This window comes from Mus musculus, chromosome 2, assembly GCF_000001635.26.
Source record: "Mus musculus strain C57BL/6J chromosome 2, GRCm38.p6 C57BL/6J".
Classification (NCBI taxonomy): Eukaryota; Metazoa; Chordata; class Mammalia; order Rodentia; family Muridae; genus Mus; species Mus musculus.
In genome coordinates, this window is record NC_000068.7 from 113,879,736 (window position 1) to 113,893,274 (window position 13,539).

Sequence of the window (13,539 nt, forward strand, 5' to 3'; positions counted from 1 at the left end):
AGACCAGGCTGGCCTCAATCTCAGAAATTTACCTGCTTCTGCTTCCCAAGTGCTGGAACTAAAGGCATGTGCCACCACCACCCGGCTCTTTTTGGTTTTAATATCACGAGGGACTCATGGATTTACACCATTTGATGCATTTTATTCCCCTGCTTTTCATCTTTTTGGTGCACAAGTTGCCCTGCCATTGGCTAATGGAAAGCTAATGTCTAGGCGACAGGAAGCCCTCTCACCTGGAGCATCACTGTTAAATAAGGAGTGACCTGTGGATGTCAGCTCTGTGGACATGCTTTGAATAGCCCACTGTCTGGCAAATGTCTCAGCTGTGATATACCCAAGATGTCTCAAATATGTTGGGGAAACAACCAAAACAAACCTCCAAAATCTGTCCTGGGACTCGGGAAACCCTATACTCAGGGACAACTTGAACATTTATTTTTACCTCAGGCTGCTCCAATAAAACACTGTCACAGTTAAACACCACATAATGACATTTCAGTCAATGACAAACAGCATATCCAATTGCTATAATGGACCTGAAATTTTCCTATTGCCTGATGGTATTATAGCCATCAAAGCACCATTCTTCAGCCAGGTGCTGTACATTCCTGTACCACTCAGGAGGCTGCCAGGATGATTATGAATTTGAAGCCAACATTGGCCATTCAATGAAACTCTGTCTAAAACAAAAGCAGTTACTCATGTTTGTGGTAATGCTGGTACAAACAAATGTACTAAGTTGACGGTAGTGTAAAAGGCTAGCACATCCAACTTTATACAGTTCCTGATATTTAGTGATGATAGTGATGGGGTGGGTATGTTAGTTGCTTATACATTTACTATATGATACCTTGTATGACTATTAGGGTTTCATTTCTGCTTCTATGACAGATACTCTGAGAAAAGGAATAGAGAGGAATAGTGGTTTATTTGCACTGAAATCCCACATTACAATCCATTCTTTTGGGGAAGTCAAGGCAGGAACTTGAGCATTGAGTCGCATCACATCACACATCCGCATTCGCTTGTGATTAGTTGGTTTTTCTCATTTATATTACAGTTCAGGATCTAGCCTATGAAATGGTGACACATCCAGGGCCAGTCTGTCCACCCCAATTAACAGTCAGACAATCCCTCCCAGACATACCTGTAGGCTTACCTAATCTAGATAATTCTTCAGTTGAGGCTTCCTTCTAAAACAACCACCCCAATGGCAGTTGTACGGTATACTCCTATTTATGAAGAAAAGAGTTTCCTTAAGAGCACTGTGCTGTGTTGCTTCAGCAGCCGCCTCTTGAACCTTTCAGTACAGCTCTTGGTTGTGACTCTTATTCTTGGCATTAAATGATGAATGACTTTTCCATAGCCCAGGTGGCTTAAGCTACAGAAGTATACAGTTCCGAGAATCGAAATAAATGTGCAGGCCGACTCCAGCTCCTGGAAAGAGCTTCTTCCCTGGCTTACTTTATTCTTACTTATGAGGAGTAAAGGGAACTACTTCTGGGCTCTGCCTTGTTTCATAAAGACGTTAACCTCACTCACAAAGGGTCTCACCTCTGTGACCTAATCACTTCCCAAAGCCCCATCTGCAAATATCACCACCACACTGAGATCCGAATTTCCACCTATGAACTTGGAGAGATACAGACATATATCCTAAAGAAACAATCTTGCACAGTTCCCTTGTTTTCTAGTGTGACCAAGCTCGTGTGCATCCTTTAGAGTTTGAACCAGCCATTTCTCCCAAATGCATCTTTTCCTATTATTGTGAAGTGATGATTAATAACTACAACTGAAGGGCTTCAATTCCGGGACTTTTTAGTGGAAAGATGTAGGAAATAGATATGTAACAAATGCCATGGAGGTTGAGGAGTATAGCTCAATGGTATTGTGTAAGCATAGTATACAGATCTTTGCTTTAATCTTCAGAACATGTATACCTACACACACACACACACAACATAGTTTAAATTTATAATTATAAACTGAAATATTACTAACTCTAAGAGCTAAAAAAGACTAAGAGAGTATACAGAAATTCAAAGGGGACTTACAGGGACATTTCTGAAAGGTAACCTGTCACAAGAGCAGCACTATATGAGAGTAAGTGATTATACGTTTAGAACCCATAATGTTGAGTAATAGGTGTAAAACTCTAAAAATTCTCAAAGCTAACTATACTTTTACAATTGAGTGATCTCATTTTAAGATTTACTGTATGGCAGGGAATATGCCAGGCAAGGTACCAGCAATAAGACGAATGTCTCCCTTAGCCGGGAGAGCTCACAGTGCAGTGCTGGAGATCCAACTCCCTGGAGTGCACAAGTAGTAAACATAGATGAGCTAAATGGGGGCTGTAGAGTCCGTGCAAACTGGAGACTATATGGTCATTCAAAACAGGCAGCTGTCATGGGCTTCTCTCTAACTGCTATCATCATAAAGGCCAGCCTAATGTTACCATATTCTTGTATCAAAAGGATAGTAACAATAAACTCACATTAATGGAATTCTTCAATTTTTAAATGTTGAAAAGTAAACACTTAAAAAATATTCTGTGATCCAGGAATCATTCTGACCTGTAGACTGCAGGTGGGAGTTTGGACCAAGAGCTTTGTCCTGTGACTTGTCTGGGAATAAGACCACAAGCCATTGTCAGGCAGTTTCATATGAACTCAGAAGAGTCGGGAATATGCAGACTCCTTCGTCATTCCCATTAGGAAATGTATTTTCAATTATATATGAATTTAAAAAGAAGTCTATTATCTAGAAATTACCTCTAAAGTTAATAGCTCAAAAAGTAAACATTTAATTTTTTATACAGTATGAACCAAGGATGCAGGAACGCCTGAGTCGAGTGGTTTTGGATCGAATGTGTCAAAAATTGTGGCTGAGAGTGCAAGGTGTTGGTTGGATTTCAGTTGTGAGACTAGAAGATGTGATGATTTCTCACATGGTGAGGACTGGTGGATACTGTACCTAGGCTTCTGCTATGGAAATATCTTCAGGAGAGAGAGAGAGAGAGAGAGAGAGAGACAGAGAGACAGAGACAGAGAGACAGAGAGACAGAGAAAGAGGGGAAGAGAGAGGAAGAGAGAGACAGACATAGAGATAGACAGGCACAGAGACAGAGACAGAGAGACAGAGAGACAGAGACAGAGACAGATGACTGGGACCAAGAAGTCCCAACTTTGTGAAGTTTTGTTCATGATGCTATAAGAAAATACCATAGACTGGGTGGTTTGAACAGCAGACATTTATTTCTATAGCTCTGAAGGCTGGGAAGTCCAAGATCATGATGCCAGCTGATTTTTGTTTGTTTGTTTGCTTGTTTAAGATTTACTTATTTTATGTATATGAGTGCTCTGTTTTCAGGCACACCAGAAGAGGGAGTCAGATTCCATTACAGATGGTTGTGAGCCACCGTGTGGTTTCTGGAAACTGAACTTGGGACCTCCAGGTTTCAATTTGGTTTTTCTCTTCCTTGTTGAGAGCTATGAAGCTCTGTTGTATTACCATCTTTTTACAAAGGCAACCCCTATGGGCCCTTCTTAGACCATCACGTTGGAGGTTAAGACTTGAGATATGGATGGGACACAAATGTTTAGTTTAATAATAATCCTATTGGTGGCAGCTCAGTCCTGTGATATGTGAGAGGCAATAAGATAATGTGAAGTAAAGAGGGCCATTCTGGAGACTGGCCATTCCAATCCTGAACTGAATTGCTTTAAATGTGTGACTTCTTTAAAAGGTTATCTTATACAAACCTCTAACCAGTAGGATAACAGACTGTTGTTAATAAATGAGATAGATAGCCGTGGGTGTTTGGGTGTAGCTCAGTGATATGCACCTGTTTAGGAGTTATTAGATCCAAGGTTTGATCTGTATTGAGAAATGGGGGATGGAGTACGAGTTTTCTCTTTCTATATCCATAGAAACCAAGAGAATTGCTTCCTGAGCATTCTTTGTGTTGGATAAGGCACTTCCAGTACACTCTATCAGAGTCCTGATCGTTTTGCAAATCTAAGGTATAGAGATTTACCTGAGTGATGAGATGCCATATGTCCCTATTCATAGGGCAATGCCAGCAAAACTGAGTCTACTGCCAAAATGAAATCAATGTCAACCAGTGGACCAAATTACCTCACAGTAAATAGTCAAGGTTCTTGGATGACAAATGCTGACTGAAGTTGAGAATTCTGTCTGCTTTCATTACAGCTCAGAATGAGAAAGCCCCAAGCAAGTATTTCAGGCTGACAGTGTCCTAATACACATAACTGGTGCATCAGTACTCAGTCTCCCAGCACGGGGTGGGAGTTACAGGAGTAAGGGTAGCAAGGAGTGGGGGTAGCAGGTGATATGGGTGGAGGGAATAATGGGAGTAGGGGTAGCCAGGGGGGATGGTAGGGGGTGAGGAAGGAATGGTGTGAAGGTAGCTGGGGAGTGGAGATGGCAGCGGAGGAGGGTAACAAAAGGTGGGGAAAGCAGGGGTAGCAGGGGCTCCTGGTGATAATTCTTATTATGTTTTTATAGGAGATGGTATCACCACAGAGAAAGTAAGCTGCAGAAATTAGACATTAATAAGGAAACAGCAATAAATAAATAAATAAATAAATAAAAATAAATTAAAAAAATAGCTTTCACTGTGAATAGCATTTGTAGGCTACAAACAATCCAATAAAGGGATAAAAGCTGGGGACATTTTTTACAGATTCTAAATTGATCTTTCATATTCAAGGAGGGCTATCCCAAGCGGTAACTGGTAAATGATAGGAGCCTGCTGTTGTTGTTGAGATGATTTGGTCTAAATGGCAGGCTTGGTGAAAAGCCAGTTAAGAAAGGTATACGGATATTTAGTTATTTATTTATTCACTTTATAACCCAATATCAGCTCTTCCTTCCCTCCTAGTACCCTGTCATGAAAGTCCTCACCCATTCCACCTTTGGGAAGTCACCCTATGGGTGTCACCCTCAACCAACCCCCTCTGCACATTAAGTCACTGCAGGACTAGGTACATCCTCTTCCACTGAGGCCAGACAAGTCTGTCCATTTAGGAATGTGGGATCCACAGGCAGGCAGGCAGGCAGGCAGGCAGGCAGGCAGACAGCAGGCAGGCAGACAGCAGACAGGCAGGCAGGCAGGCAGGCAGGCAGGCAGGCAGGCAGGCAGGCAGACAGCAGGCAGGCAGGCAGGCAGGCAGGCAGGCAGGCAGACAGCAGGCAGGCAGGCAGGCAGGCAGGCAGACAGCAGGCAGGCAGGCAGGCAGGCAGGCAGGCAGGCAGGCAGGCAGGCAGGTTCAGAGACAGCCCCTGCTTCCCTTGTTGGGGGACTCACATGAAGACTGTTTATCTGCTATGTATGTGCAGGGGGCCTAGGTCCAGCTGGTGCTTGCTCTTTGGTTGGTGATTCACTCTCTGGGAGCCCCCAAGGGTCCAGGTTAGTTGACTCTCTTGGTCTTCCTGTAGAGTCCCTGTCCTCTTTGTGCCGCTCAGTCCTTCTCCTAGCTCTTCTGTAAGATTCCCCAAGCTCCATCTAATGTTTGGGTTTGAGTCTCTGCATCTCTTTCCATTGGCTTCTGGGTGGAACCTCTCAGAGGAGAGGTATACTAAGCTCCTGTCTGCAAACATAACAGAGTGTCATTAATAGTGTCAGGGATCGGTGCTTGCCCATGGGATAGGTCTCAATTTGGGGCAGTCATTGATTGGCCATTCCCTCTGCTCTATCTTTGTCCCTGAACATCTAGGCAAGTACATATTTGGGTGGAAAGCTTTGTGGGTGGGTTGCTGTCCTTATCCTTCCACTGGGAGTCCTGCATGGCTACAGGAAGTGGCCACTTCAGGATCCATATCCCCCATTGCTAGGAGTCTCAGCTAGAGTAGCACTAGAGATGCTCTGGGGACTCTCCCCATCCTAGATCTCTGGCACATCCTAGAGATTAATGTCCCCAGCGGATATCACTTCTCTTTCCCCTGCTCTCCCTACACATGATCTCCCCCGACCCGACCCTGTTCCACTCCCCATCCCCTCTTCCACCCAGTCCCTTCCGTCCATAAACCTCTAATATTTATTTTGTTTCTTCTTCTGAGAAAGAATCAACCATCCTCCCTTGGGCCTTCTTGTTACATGGCTTCTTTGGGTCTGTTGATTATATCATGGTTACCCTGTACCTCATGGCTAATACCACTTCTAAGTGAGGACATACCATGCATGTCTGTATCTGGGTTACCTCACTTGGGATGATATTTTCTAGTTCCATCCATTTGCCTGCAAAACTCATGATGTCCTTTTTTATTTTGTAATAGCAGGAAACTCAGCTATTTTTAAGGAGGGGTGTGGATGTTCTTTTCAGCTGAAAGGAAGCAGATTCTGGGTCATCAAGCTGGAATCCAAGTCTGAAGAAACACATGGACTATGAAAATGAGGCAAAGCCTGAATCCTGTGAGTCTATGAACGTACCCAGTTAGCTCTGAAGTCAGAGAAAACCACAGAGGGTGTCAGGGAACACAATTTCCCATGATTCATTTCCAAAGGTCAAGTTTCACATTGCTGATGAAACAAAACTGGCTACTTTCCCTCATCAAGTCTGATTTGTTTGTCCTGAGACAGACACAAGTCACTGGTGAGCAGGTCAGAACCCCTTTGCACAGTCCCATCTTCTGGCATGCATGCTATGATTTACCAATACCTGGTTTCTCTTCCTGCTGGAGTACTGTTTATTCTTTCTAAAGGACCTGACTCTTATAATCCTCCAGGGACTCATTATTCAAGACTCAACCCAGGAAATACTTCCCGAATAAAGTCCACATGCACAGGCTCAGAGATAAGCATAGTACATGCATGTAACACCAATCACACGTGTACTACCACACCACACATGCACACCAGACACCAATCTCATACACAGAGAGTTAAACATTGTTTATGCAAATCAAACACATACATATATAAACTATACCATGCTTGTAGCATGGTGCAGTTTGCACCACATATGCAGAGTTAAATATCATACGTGCATATTAATCACAGACCTATACATATCATACCAAACATACATATCACTTGCAGAAAACACACTCAAGAGTTAAACACTGCATATACACTGATCATCTACATATATGAATTGCACCCCCTGCACCTTAGCTCATCTCATGAAGCTTTGTTATTTCCATGACATCAATTATCTCCTTACCAACTGTCTCAAATATGACTGACTACATCTACATTTTCACCAATGAACATGACTTAAAATATGAAAAGATGATTTTTTTTATAATCACCAGCTCTAACCAACTAGAAGATGATTTTTAAAAAGCCAACATAAATGTAATTTTATCATTGTGGGCCTCTAAGTTGACATTTAATTATGCTATCCGGGGAATAACAACCAGGGTGAAGTCAGCTGTGAAATAGACACAAAATGGCCTAAAAATGGAGAGGCAGGAAAGGACAGAGGGCGAGAGGCCTCAGGAATTTGTCTGTGAATAACAGCAAGCTCTTTAGCTGTGGAGTTTCTGTGCTTCTGCTGCAAAGCAAATGTGGAGGTTTCACCTCTGAGTCCACTTACTGTTGTCTCCGGTGTAAGCTCTTCCCACGGCTGCTGTCATGGGCCTTAGTGAACAGTGCAAGATTTTACAGTTGTGGGATTGGAGCAAGGCTGGTGTTCCATCTTCCAATCCATTACCACGCATTATCTATGGCTTTTGGGTAATTGAGCAAATAATACTCTTGACAACCATTCCCCTCTTTGACTCCAAAGCAAGGTAATTAATTAAGGCCAGGAGGGGATTGTTAGCATCTGCTAATGAACCACAGTTGAGGGAATTACTTAGGAGAGCACTCTTAGAGCCTGCAAATGTGTGTGAACAAGAGCAGCTCGGCCACTCGTGCTCTCTGTCCTTCCCATCACGGAGTCACCAAAGGGTACATTAAGCGTGGAACAACTGGGGCACTTCTGTGACATGGCCCTGTCTGATGATGTTTGTATGACTTGGAGTGGCTGTTTATTCTCAAGCCATGTGACACAACGAAGCTTGATGATCCAGATAATGAACTGACCTACCAGAAGCCACTCACCACTGAGCTATGTAACCTAAGTGTCATGAAGTCTTGGGGGCATCTATGATGAATACAGAGAATAAGTGGTGACCTGGGTAACAAGAAGTAGGTATGTACTTCCTAAATTGTTTGGTAAAAGGGTTCAAACAGTGGCTCAGTGGAAGAACACTTGTCTACTATGAGTGAGACCCTGGACTCAATCCCTAGTACTTCAAATGAATAAATGAATTAATTAATTAACGAATGAATGCCATGTGAGACTTGATTACTTTCATAAGTTTAAGGCCAAATAAGCATGTTCACATAAATAGCCAAAGGCTTTGGACTTTGCAGTCCCTTCATTCTTAGGAGGGTACTCAAAGGAACTGCCAGGTTTTTGAAAAGCATTTTTTATTGCAGATGATGGATGGCTGAAAATAACTTGTACCATTGTAATGCTTTGGAGTATTGGAGAAAGGTTCTGGATGTAGTTACAGGGGAGTGAGTTATCTGTAATATAAGACATTGTTAGACAGGGCTAAGAAGTCTCAGTGCCACACAGCAGGGTAGCCAGAGATAATAATGACATACTCTATAGTTCCAAACTCTGCAAGAAAAAAGGCTTGGATGTTTCACCCATAAAATGATAAATGTTTGAGGAGGTAGAAATGGTTACCCTGACGTGAGTATCACTGTATGTTTGCATGCATGTATGTAAGTATGCATGTATGTATATATTGTGTGTGTATCTCAAACATCACATAGCACCAAATAAGTAATGTCTGTGTTTTGTTTTTGTTTGTTAAATTAATTGAAATTTAAAAATAATTATTTAATTAAGTAATATATTTATTCTTAATAGTTTCTCAGCACAATTAAGTCCCCTTTAAATTTTATTGAAAGCTAAACATTGGAAAGCATTTGATTTCCAAAAGAGTGTGTCTTCGTTAGGGTTTTACTGCTATGAACAGACACCATGATCAAGGCAAGTCTTATAAAGGACAACATTTAATTGGGCTGGCTTACAGGTTCAGAGACTCAGTCCATTATCATCAAGGTGGGAGTATGGCAGCATCTAGGCAGGCATGATGCAGGCAGAGCTGAGAGTCCTACATCTTCATTTGAAGGCTGCTAGCAGGATACTGATTTCCAAATAGCTAGGATGAGTGTCATGCCCACAGTGACCAACCTACTCTATCAAGGCAACACCTCCTAATAGTGCCACTCCCTGGTCCAAGCACAAATAAACTATCACAGAGTGTTGCCGGGTCTACAGGGTTATTCGCCTTCTGAGTACTAATATTTCCAGTTATCTCTTTCCCTGGAGGTGTACAGCCTATGGCTCTGTGCCTGCAGTGTCTGCGAAGGGTTGAGAATGTAAAGTGCTTTCCTTTTATTTGTGTGTCTAAGGTGCTGTGGAAAAGTGGTGGGAAAAAAACATGTAGAGGTGTCACTGGTTTTTATGGAGATCCATGTTAGAAGTGGACACATGGAAATCAGTTTCCACACTGCTAAATCTTCCCTATAACTCTAGAGCACCTCTGCATAAGTCTAAGTGCTTATGCACCCCACTGTGAAAGCCACTGCCCTACTCAGGGCATGGACAGGGTGGAATCACCATCCATACCCATTCTGACTAAGGGGCTGACTGTCTGGGAGACAAGGCTTTGTTGGATACTGCCTTCATTTCCTCTTTTCTGGGTTCCAGAAAAACACATCTCAGAAATCATACTCTGGTTTTCAATTAAAGTTTTCTAAGTAAGTGGTTGCCTAAATTTGAATAAGTTAGTTGATTTTGTACTCCACTTTACCAATGTATAAAATACAATGGTAGGTATAGTAGGAGCCTCATAGAGTAGATCTTTGATGTAAAAGAGCTCAGGTACTGCTGCCTGTACCCTGGACTACTCAATGCCTGACCCTACCTGCCCTTGGGGGTTGGAGGTGAGGTGCCACAGAATCAAGGGCACAAGCTCCGGGAGCAGGTAAGAAACATTGCAGCAAGTTCATCTGAGCACGGCTGCAAGCTCCTTTAATACCCTCCACCTGTGCCCCATTGATCCCAGGAAAGCATCTCTTCTAAACAGCAATTCCCGATTGGCTAGTATTGTCTGCATCAGCAATCCTTGATCTCTCAGGCAGTTTTCAATTAGGTCCTCCTGCAGGAGATGCCTTTGTGGCAGAGATGGAAGTGCCATTCCTCCTACATTTCCTTTTTTTTTTTTTTTTTTTTTTTTTTTAGCTTTTGACAGCTTAGTGGGAGCTGGGGTGCCATTGCCTTGATATTGTTGATCCAACCCGCAGAGGATTCCCAGTATACTGAACTGTGCCTGTCTCAGGTTCTCCTGTCTTCCAGAATCTTACCCATCACTGACTACCAGCCCTCAAAGAAATAGCACTCTGGAGGCATGCCACACAAGAGGGAGATGAGGAACAGCCAACATGGTGGTCTCACAGATCTCTGCCATCCAGGCTTTGATCACTTCCTTAGGGAGGCCAAAACTGAGATTTTCAAGAGCCATCAGCACCTGGAGGGCCGCCTTATTTATGGAGCATTGCCTGGAGATATGCTGTGTGAGACACTTAAACAAAATAATTATTAATATGACAATTCCTCCCATCATATCACAAGAGGCTATCCACAAGGGGTCAAACAGCCTTTCCCAAGAGTCTGGCATCTGGGGAGAACACAGACACCCTGGTCACATTGAGGCCTTCTAGGGAGAGCACAGACACTCTGGTCACATTGAGGTTATCTAGGGAGAGCACAGACACCCTGGTCATATTGAGGTTGGTTTTGTTTTCCCTTAGCAGCACAGAACAGTTAAGGAATTTGTCTGACCAGAGACCATCAAGATATTGAGCCCAACTGCTGTTGGGCTTCAGTGGTGTTATATACCTGGTAAGGGGTTAGGCAGATTGAGTGAAACCTGGGATCACATGCCAATAGAGAGATGTCCCTAACCAGGGCCAACTCTTCTGCCACTCAGTCAATCTGTTGTTGTAAAAGTGGATGGCTTGATAAAGATGTTGATTTAGTACCTCCTGTGCCTGTAACACCTTAGCTGACTTAGAGACAACAGCATTGACAGTCTCTGCCCTAGTGGTTGTCTGGGTCAAAGCAACAGCAGCTGTTGTCGCTCTGTCAATGCCTGCAGTGATGGCTGCGATGATGGCAGCTATAATACCAGTGTAGGTGTTGTGAGTCTGGGCTATCAGAGTGACTGCATGATAGTGAGTGTTATTTACCACAAGCATGCAAATGATGGCTGGTTCCCTCATCAGGATGGCCATTGTTGAATACTGAATCCAGCAGATGGTCAGGAGACATTTCTCATTAAAGCAGGTAAGACTGTCCCTGACAATGGAGGTATTGGTGACCAGAAAGGAAAGGTTGGACACAGACTGGTGTGGCTTTCCAGCCACTCTGGCTGCCAATGGTCACATTCACAGGACCAGCCCCAGTCCACATTTTCACTGATTGGTTTATATGGAAATATGTCCTATTAGAGAGATGGCCACCTTTTAGGCGACTAAGGGGGTAAATCAAGACAATTAGAGGGGGCCACATAAATCCCAATAGCTCATACTATTGGTCATACTGGATTCTAATGGGATCCCTGTTAACATAGGGAGTAATATTGAAGCATCACATGTGAAGTGTGAGGTTAGATGACAATATTGGGTAGTCCTTGGCTAATTTTATACCTAGTGCAGGCGGGCAGTGCTCTCAAGGGATAGGGAGTCCCATGAAAGTGGGCATTTGAGTGACCCTTGGACAGCAAGGCAGCAGTGGACATGATATGCTTGGAGGAACTTTTGGGGATTTGTATTTAGTAAGTGGAATGTGAATTTCCATGCCTAACATGGTGCCATAGGTTAGATTACCATGGAAGTCCTCTATGGTCATATTGTGTAGTTGGATGCAAGGGTCAACTGAGGAGACATTGGTGGCAAAGCAGAGAATTTCCTCCGTGGGCCAGGTACTTTCTAATTGTTGTGTGGAAGTAACTAAGTCCATGAAAGGCAAACCCAAACTTGCATTGGAAGAGAAAAGAACAGGGTAGGCTGGGGAGTTAACTGCCACAGGTAAAGGGACAGGGGGCAGGGACACTAAAGCCAAGAGCTCATTGGCCCTCCTAGGCTGAAGAAAAATGAATAAAAAAGTATGGACATTATATCTCTCAGTCCTGGTTTTCTTCTGGTCCGTGACTGGGAAGCATGCCAAAGGAGATGTTAAGATTATATTCCGGTTAATCCTAGCCTGTTTCTTAAACACATCAACAGTATGCAGACCTCCAGTTAAGAAACACAGAGGGGTCGAGCACTGCCTTCAGGAGATTATACCAATCATAATAGGTCTGGAGGTGCATGGCCCATTGCTTCAGTTCCTGTTCAAAATAAGGGGACTCTGAGCCAGAATCATTGGCAGTTTTTCTGATTAGTGCCAAGTCTGCCCGAGGAGTGGGAATCCAGGGCCTAGTCACTGCATTAGGGTCAAGATTGACAGGGAAGGACTCACAATGTACCTGAGAAGACTGAGGCCCCCCAGAAGCCCCCCAGTCCAGCACAAGGGATGGGGCATCGCAGAAGTGACCGCTGGAAGACAAAATCCCACTAAATCGTGCTGGGTTTAAGCTGGGGTTAACTCCGATGGGGCAGGAGAGGAAGGGCTAGTGAGTGGGGGACCTGGGACAGCAGGACTAGAGGACAGCTTGGAGCCTGAGGGCTGAAGCAGAGGCACCCTCATCTTCATCCTTGAGATCATCCTGTTTTTCTGGAGAAAGTGGGATGGGGTCAGTAATGGAAAGGTGAATATTAGCCTGATCCTGGCAGTCCTTGTTGTGAGTGGCCACCACTTCCTCTGGGGAAGAATTCTTAAGACTGGTGATGACTGCAGGAGAGTGGGAACAAAGAACAAGGGAGGGATAATCCCAGACTGTATTTTGAGCCTGTGGGAAGAGAACACGCATCCATAGGTCAGGGTCCTACATGTTCTCTGGGGATATCCAGGGGGCCAAAATTGCGGCCTCCTCCCAAAATTGGTCCATGTCATGAGTTTTAACCTTTAAACCACGGGTAACCAGAAGGGTTTTGGGTGCCCTATGGGGTTCCTTGATAGTGGAGAGGAGGGAACTTACACCGACAAGAGCAAAGAAAACAAACGATGAACAGTTATGACAGATGAGGTGATGAAAATGTTGTACTAAGCAAGGGACTCCTTCATGTGTAGCTCAAAGGCCCTATGCCTGCACCGTGTTCCGGGAATGGGAAAGGAGCTCAGGAGACCATCCCTGGTACCACTGCCTGGGAAACCAGTCCCTATGTCAGGTACCTGGATGAATCCAAATCATAAGTGAAAATGAGTGGACAAAAAAGATAGAAAAGATGTCTGCACTCTCACCCTCGAACTGAGACCAAAAGTGAAAGTATGTCGGCTGCCAGGGAAAGCAGACAAAGAGGACAGAAAAGATGGAAGTCATATGCTCATCCTTGAACCCAGACCA